This window comes from Oncorhynchus tshawytscha, linkage group LG14 (genome assembly GCF_018296145.1).
Source record: "Oncorhynchus tshawytscha isolate Ot180627B linkage group LG14, Otsh_v2.0, whole genome shotgun sequence".
NCBI classification, from domain to species: domain Eukaryota; kingdom Metazoa; phylum Chordata; class Actinopteri; order Salmoniformes; family Salmonidae; genus Oncorhynchus; species Oncorhynchus tshawytscha.
The window spans coordinates 54,391,017-54,414,249 of record NC_056442.1 but is presented as its reverse complement, the minus strand read 5'-3'; the positions used below and the strand labels follow the sequence as shown (position 1 = coordinate 54,414,249).

The window sequence follows — 23,233 nt, the reverse complement described above, 5'->3', positions numbered from 1 at the left end:
GATAAAAGTCTCCAACTTCAGCGATTTTTGCAATTCGTTCCAGTCACAGGCAGCAGAGAACTGGAATGAAAGGCGGCCAAATGAGGTGTTGGCTTTAGGGATGATCAGTGAGATACACCTGCTGGAGCGCTGCGCGTGCTACGGATGGGTGTTGCCATCGTGACCAGTGAACTGAGATAAGGCGGAGCTTTACCTAGCATGGACTTGTAGATGACCTGGAGCCAGTGGGTCTGGCGACGAATATGTAGCGAGGGCCAGCCAACTAGAGCATACAAGTCGCAGTGGTGGGTGGTATCAGGTGCTTTAGTGACAAAACGGATGGCACTGTGATAAACTGCATCCAGTTTGCTGAGTAGAGTGTTGGAAGCAATTTTGTAGATGACATCGCCGAAGTCGAGGATCGGTAGGATAGTCAGTTTTACGAGGGTAAGTTTGGCGGCGTGAGTGAAGGAGGCTTTGTTGCGGAATAGAAAGCCGATTCTTGATTTGATTTTCGATTGGAGATGTTTGATATGAGTCTGGAAGGAGAGTTTACAGTCTAGCCAGACACCTAGGTACTTATAGATGTCCACATATTCAAGGTCGGAACCATCCAGGGTGGTGATGCTGGTCAGGCGTGCGGGTGCAGGCAGCGAACGGTTGAAAAGCATGCATTTGGTTTTACTAGCGTTTAAGAGCAGTTGGAGGCCACGGAAGGAGTGTTGTATGGCATTGAAGCTCGTTTGGAGGTTAGATAGCACAGTGTCCAGGACGGGCCGGAAGTATATAGAATGGTGTCGTCTGCATAGAGGTGGATCAGGGAATCGCCCGCAGCAAGAGCAACATCATTGATATATACAGAGAAAAGAGTCGGCCCGAGGATTGAACCCTGTGGCACCCCCATAGAGACTGCCAGAGGACCGGACAGCATGCCCTCCGATTTGACACACTGAACTCTGTCTGCAAAGTAATTGGTGAAACAGGCAAGGCAGTCATCCGAAAAACCGAGGCTACTGAGTCTGCCGATAAGAATATGGTGATTGACAGAGTCGAACGCCTTGGCAAGGTCGATGAAGACGGCTGCACAGTACTGTCTTTTATCGATGATATGATATCGTTTAGTACCTTGACCGTGGCTGAGGTGCACCCGTGACCGACCTGGAAACCCGATTGCACAGCGGAGAAGGTACGGTGGGATTCGAGATGGTCAGTGACCTGTTTGTTGACTTGGCTTTCGAAGACCTTAGATAGGCAGGGCAGGATGGATATAGGTCTGTAACAGTTTGGGTCCAGGGTGTCTCCCCCTTTGAAGAGGGGGATGACTGCGGCAGCTTTCCAATCCTTGGGGATCTCAGACGATATGAAAGAGAGGTTGAACAGGCTGGTAATAGGGGTTGCGACAATGGCGGCGGATAGTTTCAGAAATAGAGGGTCCAGATTGTCAAGCCCAGCTGATTTGTACGGGTCCAGGTTTTGCAGCTCTTTCAGAACATCTGCTATCTGGATTTGGGTAAAGGAGAACCTGGAGAGGCTTGGGCGAGTAGCTGCGGGGGGGGCGGAGCTGTTGGCTGAGGTTGGAGTAGCCAGGCGGAAGGCATGGCCAGCTGTTGAGAAATGCTTGCTGAAGTTTTCGATAATCATGGATTTATCGGTGGTGACCGTGTTACCTAGCCTCAGTGCAGTGGGCAGCTGGGAGGAGGTGCTCTTGTTCTCCATGGACTTCACAGTGTCCAAGAACGTTTTGGAGTTGGAGCTACAGGATGCAAACTTCTGCCTGAAGAAGTTGGCCTTAGCTTTCCTGATTGACTGCGTGTATTGGTTCCTGACTTCCCTGAACAGTTGCATATCGCGGGGACTATTCGATGCTATTGCAGTCCGCCACAGGATATTTTTGTGCTGGTCGAGGGCAGTCACGTCTGGAGTGAACCAAGGGCTGTATCTGTTCTTAGTTCTGCATTTTTTGAACGGAGCATGCTTATCTAAAATGGTGAGGAAGTTACTTTTAAAGAATGACCAGGCATCCTTAACTGACGGGATGAGGTCAATGTCCTTCCAGGATACCCGGGCCAGGTCGATTAGAAAGGCCTGCTCACAGAAGTGTTTTAGGGAGCGTTTGACAGTGATGAGGGGTGGTCGTTTGACAGCGGCTCCGTAGCGGATACAGGCAATGAGGCAGTGATCGCTGAGATCCTGGTTGAAGACAGCAGAGGTGTATTTGGAGGGCCAGTTGGTCAGGATGATGTCTATGAGGGTGCCCTTGTTTACAGATTTAAGGTTGTACCTGGTGGGTTCCTTGATGATTTGTGTGAGATTGAGGGCATCTAGCTTCGATTGTAGGACTGCCGAGGTGTTAAGCATATCCCAGTTTAGGTCACCTAACAGAACAAACTCTGAAGCTAGATGGGGGGCGATCAATTCACAAATGGTGTCCAGGGCACAGCTGGGAGCTGAGGGGGGTCGGTAGCAGGCGGCAACAGTGAGAGACTTATTTCTGGAGAGAGTAATTTTCAAAATTAGTAGTTCGAACTGTTTGGGTATGGACCTGGAAAGTATGACATTACTTTGCAGGCTCTCTCTACAGTAAACTGCAACTCCTCCCCCTTTGGCAGTTCTATCTTGACGCAAGATGTTATAGTTGGGTATAGAAATCTCAGAATTTTTGGTGGCCTTCCTGAGCCAGGATTCAGACACGTCAAGGACATCAGGGTTATCAGAGTGTGCTAAAGCAGTGAGTAAAACAAACTTAGGGAGGAGGCTTCTGATGTTGACATGCATGAAACCAAGGCTTTTTCGATCACAGTAGTCAACAAATGAGGGTGCCTGGGGACGGGCAAGGCATGGGTGGCAGGTAAACTCAGGGTCAGGACAGGCAGGTACAGGGCGGCAGGTAAACTCAGGGTCAGGACAGGCAGGTACAGGGCGGCAGGTAAACTCAGGGTAAGGACAGGCAGGTACAGGGCGGCAGGTAAACTCAGGGTCAGGACAGGCAGAAAGATCAGAGCCGGGCAGACTAGAACAGGAACATGGGGAAACTTGCTGGTAAGAACTGACAAGACAAGATGAACTGGCAACAGACAAGCAGAAAAAGCAGGTATTAATACACAGGAGATAATGGGTAGAAATGGGAGACACCTGGTGGGTGGTGGAGACAAGCACTAGACTGGTGAATCACATCTGAGTGTGACATTGAGTCAGGATCTCCTATGAAGTGTTTTTGTGTGTGTGTGTGTGTGTGTGTGTTTTTGTGTACGTGTGTGTGTGTGTGTGTGTGTGTGTGTGTGTGTGTGTGTGTGTGTGTGTGTGTGTGTGTGTGTGTGTGTGTGTGTGTGTGTGTGTGTGTGTGTGTGTGTATGTACGGGTGTGTGAGTAAGTAAGTGTGATTATTTATGAATGTATCTCCAGTAATATTTAGTAATAGTTCTATGTTACTTGTTTTTACGACATGATCTCCTCCCCTCACCCTCCCCTTTCTCTTTGCTTATTTGAGCTGCCATAATATGTACTTGGTCTTTTACCAAACGGGCTACCTTCTGTATACCCCCCCTACTTTGTCACAACACAACTGATTGGCTCAAACACATTAAGAAGGAAAGAAATTCCACAAATGAACTTTTAACATGCCACACCTGTTAATTGAAATGCATTTGTCACACCCTGACCTTAGAGAGCTTTTGTATTTCTCTATTTGGTTAGGTCAGGGTGTGGTTTGGATGGGCATTCTAGTTTTTTGTTTACTATGTTGACCTGGTATGGTTCCCAATCAGAGGCAGCTGTCTATCGTTGTCTCAGATTGGGGATCATATTTAGGCAGCCTTTTCCCACCTGTTGTTTGTGGGATCTTGTTTTTGTGTAGTGCCTGTTAACACTGCAATTACGTCACGATTCATTTGTTTTCTGTATTTGTTTTGTTGATTTTCTTTGATTAAAACATGTGGAAGTCTACGCACGCTGCGCCTTGGTCCAATCATTCTTACGATCGTGACAGCGTTCCAGTTGACTACCTCATGAAGCTGGTTGAAAGAATGCCAAGAGTGTGTAAAGCTGTCATCATAGCAGAATAATCTCAAATATAATTAGATTTGTTTAAACACTTTTTTGGTTACTAAATTAATCCAAATGTGTTTTTTAATAGTTTTGTCTTCACTATTATTCTACAGTGTAGAAAATAATAGAAATGAAGAAAACCCTTGAATGAGTAGGTGTGTTCAAACTTTTAACTGGTACTGCAAGTAAAGAACAACTTAGTGTTAAGTGTTTCTCATAACCACAACTCATAATGGTTGCTGCCCACTACAGTCCTTGTGATCCAGAGTGGTGCAGCCGTCAAAGGAAATGCATATCAGTGCTAGAGGCGTCACTACAGACCCTGGTTTGATTCCGGGCCACATCACAATCGTGATTTGGAAGCCCATAGTGCGATGCACAATTGGCCCAGGGTCGTCCGTGTTAGGGATTGGCTGGGTCTGTAATTGTAAATAAGAATTGGTCTTAAATGCAATGAAGTACTCTACATTGCACTAGAAACTATTTGGCTTCTTGAACAGTGTGTGTCTTAATTAACTGCTCTAGTAGGTGATGTAAGCATGAGAAGATCATCACTGGACACTGGGTGGAAGGGTTTGCAATAATGTGAATAAGGTTGGCATATTTGTGATCTGTAATTAATAAAATGTAAAGAATATAAAAAACAAGGTATCGAACAAATGTGGATTGACTGGCCAAGCAATCATTGACAAGACACCAATATATCTGAAAATGTTTATTATACTATACTATTATAGTATACACTATGATGAATTACAATAGCAATTGAACACATGCACTTCAATGTTATATCAATTCAATAAGGAATAAAGCATTTCTCCAACAACATGGAAGTTGTTCCACTCTGTAGACTACTGCTAATCACATCATGTAGCAGGTCAAATCAGATTTTAACACTCTAGATTTGAACAATTTCACATAACATTGGAATATCTAAAGTGACCCTGTTACACGTTAATAGTTACAATGTTACCAATGATTAGCTGCTAAATTGTTGTTTATCTCTGTCAGAGTAGTCCTACCTAACTGTATAATAAACCATATAACTGAACGTTACAATGTTTTTTCCACTCAATCATTTCTTAATGACGTATATCATTGGATGTCTTCTCCATGAGGTGTTTCTTGGTGTTCTTCTCCGGCCTGAACAGAATAATAAAGCATTTAGGAACAAATAATAGAAAGAACAACCCAAAGCTAGAGGTGATGATGGCAAAGATCTCCACAGCTACAGTAAACTTCCCAGGAGAGCTGACATAAGCTGGGATAAAGGTGATCCAGACTGCACAGAATATGAGCATGCTGAAGGTGATGAATTTGGCCTCATTGAAGTTATCAGGCAGCTTCCGAGCCAGAAAAGCCAGCACAAAGCACAAGAGAGACAGGAGTCCTATATAACCCAACACAGCCCAGAATGCCCCTACAGAGCCTAAGTCACACTCGAGAAGGACCTTTTCCTTGTAGGTAGTGAGGTTTTTAATGGGGAAGGGAGGAGACAGGACCAACCACAGAGTGCATATCAAAGCCTGGACAAATGTGAAGGACACTACAGTCAATCTCTGCTGTGGAGGACCAAACCATTTCATGACATTACTGCCTGGAAGTGTAGCCCTGAAGGCCATCAACACCACTATTGTTTTCCCCAGAACACAAGAGATGCAGAGGACGAAGGTGATCCCAAACGCTGTGTGACGCAGCATACAGGACCACTCAGAGGGCCGGCCCATGAAAGTAAGAGAACACAGAAAACACAGAGTCAAGGAGAAGAGCAGCAGGAAGCTCAGCTCAGAGTTGTTGGCCCTGACGATGGCTGAAGTTCGGTGGCGGTAGAAGACGGTTGCCGTGGCGATGGCCAGACAAGCCCCGCCCACAGAGCAGGTGGTCAGGATGATTCCGAGGACCTCGTGGAAGGACAGGAACTCCACAGGTTTGAGGATACAGAGGTCTCTCTCAGCGTTGGGCCAGTACTCCTCGGGACAGATCAGACAGTCTGAAGAATCTGACCAGGACAAAACAACAGACATCAAATGTTAATAATAATAGATTCAGGTTTTATTTATTTACAAATACATGTCCCACAATGCTGCACTTTTTCAGTTTACAATAAAGAATGTTGAATTAATGTGCAGCTTACATGAGATATTAAGAATAGTAACATGATTGACAGATACTACCTTTCTAGTGCTGGTAATATGAATAAACCACTACTTTACAGTGATAGAAATTAATACACATTTTTGTCAACTGTTCCTATAGTCCTACCTGTGTTATTACTGATCTCTCCCTCTGCACATTGGATACAGTCATAACAGCATACAGGCCTTCCTTTCTGTACAGCCTTACGAGTGCCTGGGGGACAGCTCTCACTGCACACTGACACAGGTACTTGTGTACTGTTCTTTACCCAGGTGATTTCCTTCTCCATGTCAAACATCTGGTCAGGAGGCAGGGACGCATCATAGCGCCCCACTGTCACAAACTCCATCTTCCCACTCTCTCCTATCTGCCAGTTGACCAGCTCATATGTGGGCACTGGGTCCCCGTTGGCATCGAAAGACACCTGGTACCCATTTTGAGAGAAGTTCACCCTCCTCAATCTCTCCAGGACCTGGGGGTTAAAAGGGCAAGGAAGAGAGAGGGGACGAGAGAGAAGGAGAGAGGGGAAGAGAGATGGAGCGATAGATTCAGAGAGGGGAAGAGAGATGGAGATAAGGGAAGATAGAGATGGAGTAAGGGGATGAGAGAAGGAGAGAGAGAAACATAACTTTCATTTACCTTGTATATTTTTCAAAGGTGTTACTTCAAAACCAGCCGTAAAGTATAATGAGAGCTCCTAGGCCTTCATACTTGTAGTCAATATAAACATATATATCAGGACATTATACTATTGTCTTGTCATTCACCTGTGTTGGTTTCACATGGAGGTGATTGTCACAGTAAACAGTAGAGTTTTCTCTCTCTTCACAAACGATGCTGTGGATGGCGTGTGCTATGGCATAAACAGCTTTATACACCATGTTAGTGACACGCAGCTGGGATGTATCTGTGTAGGGGGTCTGTAGCTGCTGTATATCCTCACTGCCATCACACACCTTCTCTTCAACCCCAACACCTGTAGATGAGGTCCCTACAGACAGACAGAGAGAGAGAGAGAGAGAGAGAGAGACAGAATGATAGGAAGATAGATAGATAGATAGATAGATAGATAGATAGATAGATAGATAGATAGATAGATAGATAGATAGATAGATAGATAGATAGATAGATAGATAGATAGATAGATAGATAGATAGATAGATAGATAGATAGATAGATAGATAGATAGATAGATAGATAGATAGATAGATAGATAGATAGATAGATAGATAGATAGATAGATAGATAGATAGATAGATAGATAGATAGATAGATAGATAGATAGATAGATAGATAGATAGATAGATAGATAGATAGATAGATAGATAGATAGATAGATACCCAGCTGACAGCCAAAGGCTCCCTCCCAGAACTCAGTGAGCAGGGGAGAGTTGGACACCTTCTGTGGGGAGAGGTCCAGAAGGAAGTCCCTAAGACCAGGGATGACAGAGCGTTGGATGCCAAATCCGATGGCCCCGGCACACATTGCAAAGCGCAGCATATCTGGGTCAGTGACCCAGGTCTCGCTTCCGATCCACTGGCGGGGTGGAGAGGGCAGGCGGTCCAACTCTCTCAGCAGGATCCTCATGTCCCCAGTGGCTGCAAATGCAACCACCACCCGGGCTGTGGAGCTGGGGAACATGATTATATCATAAAATATGCTTCTGTTTGTCATTAATTGGCATGTCTCAGTGAAGTGAACATGAACATTAGCATTAAATAACACATTTCACATGCTTAAGATATGCAAATCATGTTGGTCTCACAGATCAGCTTTGGGAAAAGAGAGAAATTAATAACTGCAGCTTTTATAATTATGGTCTTGCATTTGTGTGAATGAAAAGTTCACAAGTAATCATGGATCACCTGCGTATCACGTCAGCCACCCGTTGCACTCTACTGAGTGGGTTGGTACGGTAGAAGGCTTCAGAATACTCCACACAGATTCCCTCCTCTTGTGCTGCCTGTAGGAATGCCGCCATCCCGTTATTACCGTAGTCAGAGTCGGAACGGACCGCCCCAATCCAGGTCCAGCCGAAGTGCCTGATGAGGTGGGCCAGAGCGGCAGCCTGGAACTGATCACTGGGGATGGTTCTGAAGAAGGTTGGATACTGTTTCTTATCACTCAGACACGCACAGGTGGAAAAGTGACTCACCTTGGTAAAAACAGACAGTCGAAACATGAGAAAGAAAATCATGTCGGCCAAACGAGTCTCAGTTATTGGCTACTTCCTACTTTTTTTCTTTAGCTATGTAGTTTGATGTTAGGGAGATAATAAAAATAAGCCGGTTTATTGTTTTTCGTTTTGCAAGAATGAAAAAGACGTTTCGACCCAAGACCTTGGTCATTCTATTCATATTGACAATAGTACAATAAGACATACTGGTTCTGTAAAAAACATGAGTAAAAGGTGTGACAACAATCCCTGGTCTCCCATAACAACCTAGCCTATGAAAGATCAGATCATGTTTAAATGCCTCCAGACATTTTCCAGACTCATATTCCTCAGATCATGTTAAAATGCCTATAGAAGTTCTCCAAACTTTCTCAACATAATTTCACACAGAAATGTATGTTCCTGAAAGAGAGAATACAGTTGGAATAGAGGAGGTTAAAAGAGGATTTATTTCCTGAAAGAGAGGAGAATATTAGATTTCTTTCCACAGGAGTTTACCTGAGGAATGCCGAAAGGGCCGATGATGCGCAACATGCTGATGGTTGGTGTGGAGCCAGACTCGCCCACGATAGCTGTCACCGTAGCCGATCCAGAGCACTGTTCTCCGGTATCAAACATGGGATCCAGGCCGTTAGCCAGTTGGAAGGCCACTTTTACAGCCATGGGGACCGAGGAGCAGGAGTCATGCACTTGATAACCGAGTGTGACACCTGGTAGAAGGTCTGAACTGTTGTTTATCTCCTCAACTGCGAAGACCATGGCGCGTGAGAAGCGCAACTCACGGGAATCCAAACTGTAAATAGAAGATAGATAAGTGAGCACCTCTTGAATAAATGGTAAACTAGCCTATAGAATACATGGTTATACGAGGGCAAACATCTTAATATCTAGTCATATTTTACTGTCTATAGGCCTACACTTTTGTTATCAGTAATTGAGGACATTGTAGTATTGCCTGCATTTTGAAAATGTGACCCTTTGTAACAGTAGGCTTTATCTACTCTCTTAGATGCAAACACACTTTTAATCTGTCTTAAAAACACGGTTTATTGGTCTTTAAATGATTTTCATATGTCTTTAAAACACAGTTAATCTGTCTTTAAAATATTGTTTATCTGTCTTCAAAACACTGTTCCTCTGTATTTAAAACACAATTTATCTGTCTCCCCACACAGCCACAGCCACAGTCCTGTCCCCTGTTCCCTCTTGCGCTCACTGACCTCCCTGTGCACTGCAGGGGCTCAGGCAGGCTGGTGTAGCTGTGATCCACAGTGTGCATATAGTAATGAATGGAGAAAACACCCCCGATGACAAAGTCCCCGTCCTGGGAGAACGCCGGAGGACGAGGGGTGCCTTGGAGCCTGCATCTGACAGACTCCATCCCAGAGGCAGAGGCAGAGTCAGAGGCAGAGGCAGACGAGAGCAAGGCGAGCCCACCAGCCACCACAGCTAGATGGAGTAGAACCAGACTACCAGCGAGACTTGGATCGAGAGCAGGAGCCGGAGACAGCCTCATTCCCCTGATGTGTAGAAGGTACGGAGTACTACAGTGCCACACAGACCCACATAGGTTAGGTTACCTCTCTAATCTCATTTAAATACCCACTGAACCTGTGTGGGGATTCCTCTAGGGGCCACACTGTGGGTATAGCCATGCCAGGGAGGGAGGGGTTAGAGGCTCACCCAGTCAGGTCCTGCTTCTTTCAGCTATAGAGGGAAAATGCAGCAGCATCAGCCCTACGTTGACTGTAATGGTTTAGATAGATGTAAACATACAGTAAACACACAATAACCATCTGGCTCTCTTATATTTCCTCTACAGTCTTGTCCTCTTGGCACGCTGGCTCTAAAGGAAGCTTGTTCTCAAGTGTCTGTCCTTTATCTGAGAGGAATAAGAAAGATCAGAATGTATAAATACATTTTTTAATTTAACACGTGGGGGTTACATCCTTATATTTGGCACTAAAGTGTCCCCATACTATACAGTCATGGCCAATAGTTTTGAGAATGACACAAATATTAATTTTCACAAAGTCTGCTGCCTCAGTTTGTATGATAGCAATTTGAATATTCTCCAGAATCTTATGAAGAGTGATCAGATGAATCCCTCCTTGCCATGCAAATGAACTGAATCCCAAAAAACATTTCCACTGCATTTCAGCCCTGCCACAAAAGGACCACCTGACATCATGTCAGTGTTTCTCTAGTTAACACACGTGTGCGTGTTGACGAGGACAAGGCTGGAGATCACTCTGTCATGCTGATTAAGTTTGAATAACAGACTGGAAGCTTCAAAAGGAGGGTGGTGCTTGGAATCTTTGTTCTTCCTCTGTCAACCATGGTTACCTGCAGGGAAGCATGTGCCGTAATCAAGAACTTCAAGGAGAGCAGTTCAATTGTTGTGAAGAAGGCTTCAGGGCGCCCAAGACAGTCCAGCAAGCGCCAGGACCGTCTCCTAAAGTTGATTCAGCTGCGGGATTGGGGCACCATCAGTACAGAGATGGCTCAGGAATGGCAGCAAGCAGGTGTGAGTGCATCTCCATGCACAGTCAGGCGAGGACTTTTGGAGGGTGGCCAAGGGTCAAGAAGGGCAGTAACGAAGTCACTTCTCTCTGGTAACCCGTTCCAATCACCAGGTGCACGGCTGTGCATTTGCAGCATGTATCAATGTGCATTTACCATCACAAGTTTGTCATGCTCAAAAAATCCTGCAGAAATGCAAAATTGACTGGCCTGATGAATTCGGGATGACCGGGCTGTGATAGTGGTTCCTATCCATCGCTCGTTGTGTTGATTTCATCATGTCCATTTGGTTATGTTTTTCACTGTTGAATCATATTGCAAATGCACGTGCATTTGCAATATGTTTCAATGGGCATTCACCATCACGATTTGTCATGCTCAAAAATCCTGCAGAAATGCAAAATTGACTGGCCCGATGAACTCGGGATGGCCGGGCAGTGATTCTGGATCCTCTCCATCACTCGTTGGTGTTGATTTCAGAATGTCATTTTGGTGATGGTACCTAACTGTTTAAACATATTACAAATGGACAAAAGTCAGCCAGCAAGTCACCGTCCATCAGTCAATTAGATATAATTTTGAAACCAAACTGATACAAACTGACACCACACCCACTTTTTTCCAACTCGTTTAGAAGCCAACTATCACATATTTCAGAGCTGGCCCAAAATTCACAGCGCCTTCTGTTCAAACCATAATAAAAACATAAAACACGAAGTTACGTTCTAGCTGCGGGTCCAGTTCTGACATTTTGTGTAGGCCTAGCTGAGGCGACCCCGAATCCCAAGTTTTGGCTCGATAGGTCATTTGGTGCCCGAGCAAGACTTTAATTGGTGCTGAAAATCCACTTTTTTCCATGCCTTGCTACGGGGACCTTTTTAACCCTTCGAAACAGCACCATTTTAAGTGCCCCATTTTAAAATGACACCATTTTAAGGCACTTTCGATTTACTCAGGAAGCTGAAAGTGAACACATATCCTCCTTGGGGTAGGCACTTATAGAATATTGAGTTTTAAGTCTTTAGGTTAAGAACTGACTTATTTACAGAGGGTTGAAATCCCAGAAATCTCGCATAGTGTCACGATTTACTAGGAGTGGTGGGTGGAATCAGGCGCAGAGAGCAGGGTTCAGTAGATTGTCAATTTATTCTCCGGCGCACGCCAACATACAGGGCACATACAATTTACCAGCCCAAACACAGGACCAAAATAGTCCGGAGAATAACCACACGAAAACTACCATACAACAGAGTAACAAAAACAATCCCGCACAAAACAAGGGCGGATCAACCTACTATATATAAGGACGCGAATAAACTAAAATACACACAGGTGAAACTAATAAGACAAAACCAACAGACAAACGAAAAAGGGATCAGTAGTGGCTAGTAGGACAGTGACGACGACCGCCGAGCACCGCCTGAACAGGCAGGGGAGCCAACTTCGGCGGAAGTCGTGACACATAGCTCGGAAACACAATTCAAAAAGATTCGTCTGAACACGCTGCAACTGGATCTGTAACTTAAAAATAAAAATAAAGTAATTTTCCACCATAATTTGCAAATAAATTCATAAAAAATCCTACAATGTGATTTTCTGGATTTTTTTTTCTCATTTTGTCTGTCATAGTTGAAGTGTACCTATGATGAAAATTACAGGCCTCTCTCGTCTTTTTAAGTGGGAGAACTTGCACAATTGGTGGCAGACTAAATACTTTTTTGCCCCACTGTATATACTGTATTCTATACCATCTACTGCATCTTGCCTATGCTGCAGAGCCATCACTCATCCATATATTTATAGGTACATATTCTTATTCATACCTTTACATTTGTGTAAATAAGGTAGATTTTGTGAATTTGTTAGATTACTTGTTACTTGTTAGATTTTACTGCATAGTCGGAACTAGGAGCACAAGCATTTCGCTACAATTGCATTAACATCTGCTAACCATGTGTATGTGACCAATACAATTTGATTTGATTTAATTTGATTTGACATACACAATCCATGTCCCAATTGTCTCAAGGCTTAAAACTATTCCCCTTCATCTATACTGATTGAAATGGATTTAACAAGTGACATCAATAACGGATCGTATCTTTCACCCTGATTCACCTGGTCAGACTATCATGGAAAAAACATGTATTCTTAATATTCTTAGTATTCCAAATCAAATCAAATCAAATCTTATTTGTCACATACACATGGTTAGCAGATGTTAATGCGAGTGTGGCGAAATGCTTGTGCTTCTAGTTCCGACAATGCAGTAATAACCAACAAGTAATCTAGCTAACAATTCCAAAACTACTACCTTATAGACACAAGTGTAAGGGGATAAAGAATATGTACATAAAGATATATGAGTGAGTGATGGTACAGAGCGGCATAGGCAAGATACAGTAGATGGTATTGAGTGCAGGATATACATATGAGATGAGTATGTAAACAAAGTGGCATAGTTAAAGTGGCTAGTGATACATGTATTACATAAAGATGCAGTAGATGATATAGAGTACAGTATATACATATACATATGAGATGAATAATGTAGGGTATGTAAACATTATATTAGGTAGCATTGTTTAAAGTGGCTAGTGATATATTTTACATCATTTCCCATCAATTCCCATTATTAAAGTGGCTGGAGTTGAGTCAGTGTGTTGGCAGCAGCCACTCAATGTTAGTGGTGGCTGTTTAATTAACAGTCTGATGGCCTTGAGATAGAAGCTGTTTTTCAGTCTCTCGGTCCCAGCTTTGATGCACCTGTACTGACCTCGCCTTCTGGATGATAGCGGGGTGAACAGGCAGTGGCTCGGGTGGTTGTTGTCCGTGATGATCTTTATGGCCTTCCTGTGACATTGGGTGGTGTAGGTGTCCTGGTGGGCAGGTAGTTTGCCCCCGGTGATGCGTTGTGCAGACCTCACTACCCTCTGGAGAGCCTTACGGTTGTGGGCGGAGCAGTTGCCGTACCAGGCGGTGATACAGCCCGCCAGGATGCTCTCGATTGTGCATCTGTAGAAGTTTGTGAGTGCTTTTGGTGACAAGCCACATTTCTTCAGCCTCCTGAGGTTGAAGAGGCGCTGCTGCGCCTTCTTCACGATGCTGTCTGTGTGGGTGGACCAATTCAGTTTGTCTGTGATGTGTACGCCGAGGAACTTAAAACTTACTACCCTCTCCACTACTGTTCCATCAATGTGGATAGGGGGGTGTTCCCTCTGCTGTTTTCTGAAGTCCACAATCATCTCCTTAGTTTTGTTGACGTTGAGTGTGAGGTTATTTTCCTGACACCACACTCCGAGGGCCCTCACCTCCTCCCTGTAGGCCGTCTCGTCGTTGTTGGTAATCAAGCCTACCACTGTTGTGTCATCCGCAAACTTGATGATTGAGTTGGAGGCGTGCGTGGCCACGCAGTCGTGGGTGAACAGGGAGTACAGGAGAGGGCTCAGAACACACCCTTGTTGGGCCCCAGTGTTGAGGATCATCGGGGTGGAAATGTTGTTGCCTACCCTCACCACCTGGGGGCGGCCCGTCAGGAAGTCCAGTACCCAGTTGCACAGGGTCTCGAGCCAGGGTCTCGAGCTTGATGACGAGCTTGGAGGGCACTATGGTGTTAAATGCCGAGCTGTAGTCGATGAACAGCATTCTCACATAGGTATTCCTCTTGTCCAGATGGGTTAGGGCAGTGTGCAGTGTGGTTGAGATTGCATCGTCTGTGGACCTATTTGGGCGGTAAGCAAATTGGAGTGGGTCTAGGGTGTCAGGTAGGGTGGAGGTGATATGGTCCTTGACTAGTCTCTCAAAGCACTTCATGATGACGGAAGTGAGTGATACGGGGCGGTAGTCGTTTAGCTCAGTTACCTTAGCTTTCTTGGGAACAGGAACAATGGTGGCCCTCTTGAAGCATGTGGGAACAACAGACTGGGATAGGGATTGATTGAATATGTCCGTAAACACACCAGCCAGCTGGTCTGCGCATGCTCTGAGGGCGCGGCTGGGGATGCCGTCTGGGCCTGCAGCCTTGCGAGGGTTAACACGTTTAAATGTTTTCCTCATGTCGGCTGCAGTGAAGGAGAGTCCGCATGTTTTAGTTGCGGGCCGTGTCAGTGGCACTGTATTGTCCTCAAAGCGGGCAAAAAAGTTATTTAGTCTGCCTGGGAGCAAGACATCCTGGTCTGTGACTGGGCTGGTTTTCTTTTTGTAATCCGTGATTGACTGTAGACCCTGCCACATACCTCTTGTGTCTATTCTTAGTATATTTTAGCCTTTATGGGATATACTATACATATTATGTAACACAAAAGCACACAGTGCCTTCAGAAAGTAGTCATACTACTTGACTTATTCTACATTGAGTTTTTTGTTACAAACTGAATGAATACATGTTTTTTCTCACCCATCTACACACAAATCTACCCACAATGAAAAAGTAAAAACATGTTTTTAGACATTTTAGCAAATTTATAGAAATTGAAATACAGAAATCACCCCTGAGTGAATACTTTCTGAAGGTACTGTATACACTTTGTGTTCCATAAAACGTATAGTACGTCTCATATAATGTATAATATACACTGTGTATACAAACTGTAAGGTACTGGGTGTTGTGAGGGTGAAGTCAGGCGCAGGAAAGCAGAGAGTTCAATAAGGTGCTCCTTTAATGCACACACAGTGAACCACGGCCACCCCACTTTTGGGTGCTCAAACAAAATGTCCCAGACACGGAACGAAAACAGTCCAGCACTAAATACACGAACACGTTCGTCTGTAGCAAACACCAGGGTTATAATGATCAATCCCGCACAAAGAAACGGGCGGGCCGGCTGACTAAAAAAGCTCAACTAATACAACCAACTCAAAACAGGTGTAATCAATAAACACATAAGGAGGGGAGAAAAGAATCAGTGGCAGCTAGTAGGCCAGCGACGATGACTGCCGAGCGCCACCCGAACGGGAAGGGGAGCCACCTTCGGTTGGAGTCGTGACAAAAACATTAAGAATCACCTTTGGAAGCGATTTTACAGCTGTGAGTCTTTCTGGGTAAGTCTCTAAAAGCTTTTCACAACTGGATTGTATAATATTTTCCTACAAACATTTTTTTAAATCTTCAAGTCGGTTGTTGATTATTGTTAGATAGCCATTTTCAAGTCTTGGGATGGAGAAAAAGTATGACACCAATAAAGCCCACCTTGTAGGGGAAATACTGTGTAGTGCCAGAGTGCCAAGAGGACTAGACTGTAGATGAAATACAGTTTAGAGCCAGCGTGCCTAGAGGACTAGACTGTCTGGGAAATACTGTTTAGAGCCAGCGTGCCAAGAGGACTAGACTGTAGATGAAATACTGTTTAGAGCCAGCCTGCCAAGAGGACTAGACTGTAGATGAATTAGTCATAAAATCTATGCAGCCTACTAAGCTCAGCAAAAAAGAAACGTCCATTTTTCAGGACCCTGTACTTCAAAGATAATTTGTAAAATTCCAAATAACTTCATTGTAAAGGGTTTAAACATTGTTTCCCATGCTTGTTCAATGAACCATACATAGTCAATGAACATGCACCTGTGGAACGGTCGTTAAGACACTAACAGCTTGCAGATGGTAGGCAATACATTTCACAGTTATGAAAACCTAGGACACTAAAGAGGCCTTTTTACTGACTCTGAAAAACACCCAAAGAAAGATGCCCAGGGTCTCTGCTCATCTGCGTGAACGTGCCTTGGGCATGCTGCAAGGAGGCATGAGGACTGCAGATGTGGCCAGGGCAATAAATTGCAATGTCCGTACTGTGAGACATGACGGACAGCTGATTGTCCTCACAGTTGCAGACTACGTGTAACAACACCTGCACAGGATAGGTACATCCGAACATCACACCTGCAGGACAGGTACAGGATGGCAACAACAACTGCCCGAGTTACACCAGTTATACCAGGAATGCACAATCCCTCCATCTGTGCTCAGACTGTACGCACTAGGCCGAGAGAGGCTGGACTGAGGGCTTGTAGGCCTGTTGTAAGGCAGGTCCTCACCAGACATCACCGGCAACAATGTCGCCTATGGGCACAAACCCACTGTCGCTGGACCAAACAGGACTGGCAAAACGAGTTGCGGTTTTGTCTCACCACGGGTGATGGTTGGTTCCGCGTTTATTGTCGAAGGAGTGAGTGTTGCACAGAGGCCTGTACTCTGTCATGGTCTGGGGTGGTGTGTCACAGCATCATCGGACTGAGCTTGTTGTCATTGCAGGCAATCTCAAAGCTGTTTAGCCCAGATCTCAATTCCATTGACCACGTCTGGGACCTGTTGGATCAGAGGGTGTGACCTAGGGCCAATCCCCCAAGAAATGTCCGGAAACTTGCAGGTGCCTTGGTGGAAGAGTGGAGTAACATCTCACAACAAGGACTGGCAAATCTGGTGCAGTCCATGAGGATGAGATGCACTGTAGAACTTAATTTAGCTGGTGGCCATACCAGATACTTTCTGTTACTTTTGATTTTGACCCCACCCCTTTGTTCAGGGACACATTATTCAATTTCTGTTAGTCACATGTCTGTGGAACTTGTTCAGTTTATCTCTCAGTTGTTGAATCTTGTTGTGTTCATTCAAATATTTATACATGCTAAGTTTTCTGAAAATAAACACAGTTGACAGTGAGAAGACGTTTCTTTTTTTGCTGGGTTTAATTCACTTTTTATAGCCACTGTTTGCATGCCTCTTGAGCCATATACAGCATTCCTCTCTGAGTTCCTTCCTATCAGACCTTGCGGTCATGGCAGATGATATTCTTATTTTTGGTGACTTTAATATTCACATGGAAAACTCCACAGACACACTCCAAAAGGCTTTCAGAGCCACCATCGACTCAGTGGGTTTTGTCCAACATGTCTCCGGACCTACTCATACTCTGGACCTAGTTTTGTCTCGTGGAATACATTTTGGGGATCTTAATGTTTTTCCTCATAATCCTGGACTTTCGGACCACCATTTTATTATGTTTGCAATCGCAACAAATAATTTGCTCAGACTCTAATCAAGGATCATCAAAAGTAGTTCAACAAATTCTTGAACAAACCAAAGATTCCTTGATGCCTTTCCAGACTCCCTCCACCTACCCAAGGACGTCAGAGTACAACAATCTGTTAACCACTTACGTAACTGAGGAACTTATTTTAACCTTACATAATACCTAGATTCAGTCGCACTCCTAAAAACGAAAAATATTTGTCATTATAAACTAGCTCCCTGGTATACAGAAAATAACCGAGTCCTGAAGCAAGCTTCCAGAAAATTTTAACGGAAGTGGCACTACACCAAACTGGAAGTCTTCTGATTAGCTTGGAATGGAAAGACAGTACCGTGCAGTATCGAAGATCCCTCACTGCTGCTCAATCATCCTATTTTTCCAACTTAATAGAGGAGAGTAAGAACAATCCAAAATGTATTTTTGATACTGTCGCAAAGCTAACTAAAAAGCAGCATTCCCCAAGAGAGGATGGATTTTTGTTGTGGAAATAATCAGAATTTGTTGGTAACATATGTAAGATGTTTTATATTCATCAAATGTGTGTAAGTTACTTCTCATCAGAATGGTATTTTGTATAATACTGTGGCGGGGTTGCAGTTATCTGTTCTATATCAAGACTAAGTTGCATGGACCGCAGAGAGGGGAGAGGTCAAAGTGTCATCATGTGTAAACATATCTTTTACTCCCTACCTTTCCCAGCGGGGAAAGGAGGGTGGCAGTGTCTGGAATCATTCTATGCTCCCTCTAATGTTGTTTCTATCTTAACCTATAGCCTCATTCTCCTCTCCGTGAGTTTGTCCAGGATTGGTTGTATTTAGAATTGGTTGTATCTAAATGACAATTTGATATATGCCTGTTGATATGGAGGATTGGTTTATGGTTCTGAGGTTGAGAGAGGAGACAAAGCTGAATGATTTATTATGTCTATGCTGTCTTATCCTGTGTATCTTTGCTATAAAGGATCCCATTTGCCATTGTGTTGGGACTCTCAACTTTTCATTACAGATACTGAACTGTTGAAAGTCAAAATGCTATTGCAATGTAGGGGGGGCTCTCAGAGAATTCACTGAGAGACACTGAATTACCTGAGAGTCACAGGATTGTGACAGAGCTCATATAATTAAAGATGGACTTTGATAACTAACTCTGACTTGTGTGTGTGGTTTGCTCCCATGATTTGGTAAATAGAGGAAATTTCTACGACATTTTACATCAGAAGTGATAAATTCATGAACTTCTTTGATGAAAAGATCATCTTCATTAGAAAACAAATTACGGACATTGCTTTAGATATGCGTATTTCTCCAAAGCTCAGATGTCCTGAGTCTGTGCAACACTGACCTAGGATCAAGGGAGAAACTCAAGTTTTGTAATCTCTTGACACATTGATGAAAATAGCAATGGCCTCTAAACCTTCAAGCTGCATACTGGACCTAATTCCAACTAAACTACTGAAAGAGCTGCTTCCAGACCCCATCATAGCACTGAGACTGCACTAGTGAAGGTGGTCAATTACCTTTTAATGGCATCAGATCAAGGCTCTGCATCTGTCCTCGTGCTCCTAGACCTTAGTGCTGCTTTTGATAACATCAATCACAGCATTCTTTTGTAGAGATTTGAAACCCAAATTAGTCTACTTGGACAAGTTCTGGCCTGGTTGGTTTAGATCTTATCTGTTAGAAAGATATCAGTTTTTCTCGGTGGATGGTTTGTCCTCTGACAAATCAACTCTATTGTTTTCACTATTTATTTTACATCTTGGTTGATTTTCACTGCTATGCGGATGATACACAGCTATACATTTCGATGAAACATGGTGAAGCCCCAAATTTGCCCTCCCTGGAAGCCTGTGTTTCAGACACAAGGAAGTGGATGGCGGCACAGGTTTTACTTTTTAACTCAGAAATGCTAGTTCTAAGTCTCAAGAAACAAAGAGATCTTCTGTTGGATCTGACAATTAATCTTGATGGTGGTACAGTTGTCTCAAATAAAACTGTGAAGTGCCTCGGAGTAAATCTGGACCCTGATCTCTCTATTGATGAACATATCAAGGCTGTTTCAAGGACAGCTTTTTTCCATAACATAACATTGCAAAAATTAGAAATGTTCTATCCAAAAATTATGCAGAAATATGTTTTTGCCACTTCTAGGTTAGACTACTGCAATGCTCTACTTTCCGGCTACCCGGATAAAGCACTAAATAAACTTCAGTTAGTGCTAAATACGGCTGCTAGAATCCTGAATAGAACCAAAGAATTTGATCAATTTACTCCAGTGCTAGCCTCTCTACACTGGCTTCCTGTTAAGACTAGTGCTGATTTCAAGGTTTTACTGCTAACCTACAAAGCATTACATGGACTTGCTCCTATCTATCTTTCTGATTTGGTCCTGACGTGCATACCTACACATACGCTACGGTCACAAGACGAAGGCCTCCTTATTGTCCCTAGAATTTCTAAGCAAACAGCTGGAGGCAGGGCTTTCTCCTATAGAGCTTAAATGTTATGGAATGGTCTGCCTATCCATGTTGAGAGACGCAGACTCGGTCTCAACCGGATATGTTGGACGGTAGCGTCCCACCCAGCCAACAAGCCAGTGAAAGTGCAGGGAGCCAAATTCAAAACAACAAAAATCTCATAATTAAAATTCCTCAAGCATACAAGTATTTTATACCATTGTAAAGATAAAATTCTCGTTAATCCAGCCACAGTGTCTGATTTCAAAAAGGCTTGACAGCGAAAGCACCACAAACGATTATGTTAGGTCACCACCAAGTCACTTAAAATCCCAGCCATTTTTCCAGCCAAAGAGAGGATTCACAAAAAGCACAAATAGAGATAAAATGAATCATTAACCTTTGATGATCTTCATCAGATGACGCTCATAGGACTTCATGTTACACAATACCTGTATGTTTTGGTTGATAAAGTGCATATTTATATCCAAAAATCTCATTTTACATTGGCCTGTTATGTTCTGTAGTTCCAAAACATGCAGTGATTTTGCAGAGAGCCACATCAATTCACAGAAATACTCATAATAAACATTGATAAAAGACACAACTGTTATACATGGAACTTTAGATAAACCTCTCCTTAATTCAACAGCTGTGTCAGATTTCAAAAAAACTTTACGGAAAAAGGAGACCATGCAATAATCTGAGTACGGCACTCAGAGACCAAAACAGCCAATGAGATATCCGCCATGTTGTGTAGTCAACATTAGTCAGAAATAGCATTATAAATATTCACTTACCTTTGATGATCTTCATCAGAATGCACTCCCAGGAATCCCAGTTACACAATAGATGTTTGATTTGTTCGATAAAGTTTATCATGTATGTCCAAATACCTTCCTTTGTTAGATCGTTTGGTAGACAAATCCAAACGCGCGTGCAAGTCCAGCCGAAAGGTCTGATGAAAAGTCCAAAAAGTTCCGTTACAGTCCGTAGAAACATGTCAAACTAAGTATAGAATCAATCTTTAGGATGTTTTTAACATAAATCTTCAACAATGTTCCAACCGGACAATTCCTTTGTCTATAGAAAAGCAATGGAATGCGAGCTATCTCACATGACAGCGCGTCACGAGCTCAAAGCATTCTGCCAGACCTCTGACTCATTCCCCTCTCATTCAGCCCCACTTCACAGTAGGAGCATCAAACTAGGTTCTAAAGACTGTTGACATCTAGTGGAAGCCATAGGAAGTGCAACATGACCCATATCCCACTGTATCTTCAATAGGGAATGAGTTGAAAAACAACCAACCTCAAATTTCCCACTTCCTGGTTGGATTTCTTCTCAGATTTCTGCCTGCCAAATGAGTTATGTTTTACTCACAGACATCATTCAAACAGTTTCATTCAAGTCAGGTTTGTGCCGTGGAGGAGATCTTTGTGGGCTATACTCTGTCTTGTCTCAGGGTAGTAAACTGGTGGTTAAAGATATTTCGTGGTGTGGGGGCTGTGCTTTGGCACAGTGGGTGGTGTTATATCTGCCTGATTGGCCCGGTCCGGGGGTATAGTCAGAGGGGGCCACAGTGTCTCCCGACCCCTCCTGTCTCAGCCTCCAGTAATTATGCTGCAATAGATTATGTGTCCGGAGGCTAGGTTCACTCTTATGTCTGGAGTATTTCTCCTGTCTTATCCAGGGTCCTGTGTGAATTTAAGTATGCTCCCTCCTATTCTCTCTCTCTTTCTCTCTTTGACTTTCTCTTCTCTCAGAGGACCTGCGGCCTGGGACCATGCCTCCGGACTACCTGGCCTGATGACTCCATGCTGTCCTCAATCCACATGGTCGTGCTGCTGTTCCAGTTTCAACTGAACCCTGACCTGGTCACTGGTCCCTTGTCTCGGACCTGCTGTTTTTGACTCTCTCACTCTACCACATTTGCTGTCTCTTAACGTTTCAACATCTTGGCCATGTACTGTTATAATCTCCACCTGGCACAGCCACAAGAGGACTGGCCTCCCCTCAGAGCCTGGTTCCTCTCCAGGTTTCATTCTAGGTTCCAGTGTAGAGCCAGCGTGCCAAGAGGACTAGCCTGTAGAGGAAATACTGTGTAGAGCCAGCATGCCAAGAGGACTAGACTGTCTGGGAAATACTGTGTAGAGCCAGCGTGCCAAGAGGACTAGCCTGTAGAGGAAATACTGTGTAGAGCCAGCGTGCCAAGAGGACTAGACTGTCTGGGAAATACTGTGTAGAGCCAGCGTGCCAAGAGGACTAGACTGTCTGGGAAATACTGTGTAGAGCCAGCGTGCCAAGAGGACTAGACTGTCTGGGAAATACTGTGTAGAGCCAGCGTGCCAAGAGGACTAGACTGTCTGGGAAATACTGTGTAGAGCCAGCGTGCCAAGAGGACTAGACTGTCTGGGAAATACTGTGTAGAGCCAGAAGAGGACTAGACTGTCTGGGAAATACTGTGTAGAGCCAGCGTGCCAAGAGGACTAGACTGTCTGGGAAATACTGTGTAGAGCCAGCGTGCCAAGAGGACTAGACTGTCTGGGAAATACTGTGTAGAGCCAGCGTGCCAAGAGGACTAGACTGTCTGGGAAATACTGTGTAGAGCCAGCGTGCCAAGAGGACTAGACTGTCTGGGAAATACTGTGTAGAGCCAGCGTGCCAAGAGGACTAGACTGTCTGGGAAATACTGTGTAGAGCCAGCGTGCCAAGAGGACTAGACTGTCTGGGAAATACTGTGAGCCAGCGTGCCAAGAGCCAGCCAGTGCCAAGAGGACTAGACTGTCTGGGAAATACTGTGTAGAGCCAGCGTGCCAAGAGGACTAGACTGTCTGGGAAATACTGTGTAGAGCCAGCGTGCCAAGAGGACTAGACTGTCTGGGAAATACTGTGTA

General features: G+C 44.1%; 1 pseudogene; it reads right to left on the bottom strand.

Moving 5' to 3' along the window:
* Positions 1-4,990: 4,990 nt before the first annotated feature.
* Positions 4,991-23,233, bottom strand: part of LOC112267309 — a 115,748-nt pseudogene continuing 97,505 nt past the window's right edge.